The sequence below is a fragment of the Staurois parvus genome, unplaced genomic scaffold (genome assembly GCF_062004578.1).
Source record: "Staurois parvus isolate SC_StPar_1 unplaced genomic scaffold, SC_StPar_1.0 ptg000887l, whole genome shotgun sequence".
In the NCBI taxonomy this organism is placed as follows: Eukaryota; Metazoa; Chordata; class Amphibia; order Anura; family Ranidae; genus Staurois; species Staurois parvus.
The window spans coordinates 1228786-1232835 of record NW_028318683.1 but is presented as its reverse complement, the minus strand read 5'-3'; positions in this window follow the sequence as shown (position 1 = coordinate 1232835).

Here is a 4050-nt window from a genome sequence, read left to right as displayed (position 1 = left end):
CATTATCTTTTCAAAGGAAAGCCATACCAACATAATTACACAGACTTCTAATAATGGCCTCTTTGTCTGAAAAACGCTCCTCAAACAAATTAAAAAGAACACTTTTTAATCAGAGTAAAGAATCAACTAAATTAAACTCCTGGGATATTGATCTGGTCAGGTAAGTAGCAGAGGGGGTTGTTAATCAGTTTCAGCTGATTTGGTGTTAATGAAAATAACAACAGGTGCTCTAGGTGGGTAACAATGATATGACCCCCAAAACAGGAATGGTTTTACAGGTGGCGGCCCTGACAATTCTGTCCCTACTCATCTTTTCTGACTGTTTTTCACTAGTTTTGCATTTGGCTAGGATCAGTGTCACTACTGGTAGCATGAGGCGATTCCTGGACTCTACAGAGGTTGCACAGGCAGTCCAACTTTTCCAGGATGGCACATCAATACGTGCCATTGCCAAGTTTGCTGTGTCTTCCACTACAGTCTCAAGAGCATGGAGGAGATTCCAAGATACAGGCGGTTACTCTAGGAGAGCTGGACAGGGCCGTAGAAGGTCCTTAACCCAGCAGCAGGACCAGTCTCTGCTCCTTTGTGCAAGGAGGACCAGGATGAGCACTGCCAGAGCCCTACAAAATTACCTCCAGCAGGCAACTGGTGTGAAGGTCTCTGCCTAATCAGAAAGACTTCAAGAGGGTGGCCTGAGAGCCCAATGTCCTCTAATGGGGCCCATGCTTACTGCCCAGCACAACAAAGCTCAATTGCCATAACCATTTTGGTGGTGGGTGAGTGATGGTTTGGGGAGGCATATCCATGGAGGGACACACAGACCTCTACAGGCTACACAATGGCACCCTGACTGCCATTAGGTATTGGGATGAAATCCTTGGATCAGTTGTCAGATCCTACGCTGGTGCAGTGGGTCCTGGATTCCTCCTGGTGCATGACAATACCCAGCCTCATGTGGCAAGAGAATGCAGGCAGTTCCTGGAGGATGAAGAAATTGATACCATTGAATGGCCCCCACACTCATCTGACCTAAATCCAATAGAATACCTCTGGGAGCTCAGTGATGCCCCGGTCCAGATCTGGGCGGAAATAGCCCAGGACACCATCCGTTGTCTCATTGGGAGCATGCCCCGACGTGGTCAGGCATGCATACAAGCACGTGGGGGCCATACAAAACCATTGAGTACCATTTTCAGTTGCTGCAAGGAAATTTCAGCAAAAAGGACTCACCTGCTGCATGATTTGTTTTTTTAGGGTGTGTTTGACTTCAGTCCTCTGTAGGTTGATATTTTTCATTACAATCAAACGATGGGGCATCCTTACATTCCTAACACATCACCCCATCCATATCAGTATAGACATCCAGCATTATTTCCCCCATTGAGATCTGATGTGTTTTCAAAGTATGCCTTTAATTTGTTTAAGCAATGTACTTACTGCACTGCCATCTCAATAGTGTTAGGATATGGATGAAGACCAGCATTTTGGTCTTCATTTGCAGCACAGTTCAGGTCCCTGAATCAAACATCTTGAGTCAATTCAAGCCAACTAAGCAACTAGCAGTTGACAGTAGGTTAACTAGTTCTCCACCAGGCCAATTCTGCCATTTTTTTCCCCCCCTACACGTAAAAATCTATATTTTTTGCTAGAATATTACATAGAACCCTTATCTTTACCAACTACCCCAAATAGCTAAAGCAAAAGGGTTTCAGTATAACTTACCAGTTTATACATCCACCACAATGGCAGCTACTTGGAATGTGTTCCTTCATGTGTCAGTCCATACAACACTTGTATTTAAGTTTGTAGCAGGACTTGTACTGTATTTCTTTGGTTCTTGGCAGGAGGTTCTGACTCTGCACCTCTCCCTTATATGCTCTGCAAATTCTGTACAGAACCTCATCCCTCAAGTCACACTCAAGGGTTGGGTGGATGGCACTGGTCCAACTGCTATCTACAGCACTTAGATTACAGCTACTTATCTTTCCTGCAGTGGTACAGCCACGAAACAAAAAACTCTACACTGAGAATTATTCAGTGTATCATTTTAGTGTTAACTGCACATGCCATGGCTATTCCGTAACACAAATCAATCGGAACAATATGCTGACTTGTGCTTTCCATGTCTCCAACTCCAGGCAGGCACAAGGCATGTATGTATACCAAGTATTTCCCCATGTAAAAGGTCCATGTGTAAGGTCAGAGCAAAATATACATTTATCTCTTTTGTAAATTTTAGCTATGGCAAACTTCTCAAAAACTTTAGGACTGGTTCACACCAAATACAGTCCAGTATGTTTTTTTTCCGCATCAAAAATGCATGAACAGTATTTTCAATGTATTCCAATGGCACCAAATCACACCTGTGCAGTCAAGTAAAAACACATCTGGGGGGCATTTCTGTGGTGTGAACTAATCCGCAGAGGTCTAGTCGGCTTAAAGTGGTTCTAAAGGATATTTACCTTCATGCAGTCTATGCAATGAAGGTGAAATATTCAGTCTGCATCTCCCCACCTATCCAGATCTTGACCCTGTGATGTGTATGAGATCAGCAGCTCGCCCAGGTCCCTCACTCATTGGCTGAGACTCAGCAGCAGGAACTGTCAATCACAGCCAGTGAGTAGGAAGCAGGGGTGGGGGCCAAGCCAGTCTGTGGCTTAGGGCTCGTTTAAATTTGCTTCAAAACGCAGCATTGGGCACTTTTTCTTCTTTTTAAAAAGCACTCTGTCAATCAAAGCACCCATCACTTCATAAAATGTTATGTCTACAGTCCTATTTACACATTGCACTTGCTTTGATTCAAAATTATATCCCCATTTGCTTTTTTTCATGCTTCAAAAGCATCTCTAAAGCCTCAAACCGAAATCTATGCCAAAGCTCGCTAACAGCACCTGTCACTTTTGAGAGGCTTTTATTCAGCTTTAGCTTCTTTGTTTTGAGGTATTGCAGGTATGAGATAGCCCAGGATGCAATGGGAAACCAACATCAGAAAGATGTCATCAGCAGTCACTCGTGGTTCAGGTTTATATATTCTGGGAGTGTCTGGTGCAGACGTCACATCTGGTGTGCAGCAAAGATCAGTAGGAAGGTGAGCGGGTGGAAGACCGCGTTCAACATGGAACAAAAGCTGAGCAGGGACCAAGAAAGAGGACTGAGTAGCAGAGCTGGGGGACTGGATTAGGAGAAACTAGCAGATATCATAAGTGGTGTGCAGCATGGGAACAATATAGCAGGAGGTGAGCAGGGACCAGAGAGGAGGATCAGCTGAGTTGGAGGTTACTACTGAGCTGAGGATCAGCTGAATGATGGTACCAATGAGCTGGTGATCTGCTGAACAGGGGTACTACTGGGCCCCTTTAAAACAAATCAAAAAAAAAATCAACAGGATACTTGCCAAGCTTCATTAAAAGTTCAAAAAGCCATCACAAAGCATCAATAAACCATGTTGAAGTAGTAGGTACTTTAACCCCTTGGCGCTGGCGCCTCCTGGCCCTTTAAGGGTTTCAGAAGCTGGGAGGTGGGGCAGGGTTTTAGGGTCATGTGACCGCCATGATTCACCACCATATGATTGGGAAAGGTCCCGATTGAAAGAGGAGATCAGGACCTTTCTGTGAGTACTGCACATGTGTGCTGGGAGCATGCAGGGTGCACGCTCTCATTACATAGGTTTTTCTTAATTGCACGCAAATGTGCAGCTGCTCAGCGTCAAGGCCCAGATGCTGGGAGGCCACACATTTGCGTGCGGTCTGCACCAAGGTTAAAGTGTGTTGAAGTCAAAGCAAGTGTAAATGAGCCCTTATGGACACAGAGGTGGTTCAGGAGTAAGCATGCACAAGTGCCCCATAGCAAGCAGCTTGCTCTGGGGGCACACAACACGTGACAGGATTGGGCTTATCAGCAATCCCTACAAATCAACGGCTCTCACTAATTTTAAAGTATTTATGGCTGCTCTACCTAGCTCCCCTTTTCAAACTTCACACCACCCTCCCTGTTATTAAAAAAAAAAAAAAAAAAAAAAAAAGAAGAAGAAAGAAGAGGAAAGACACGGAA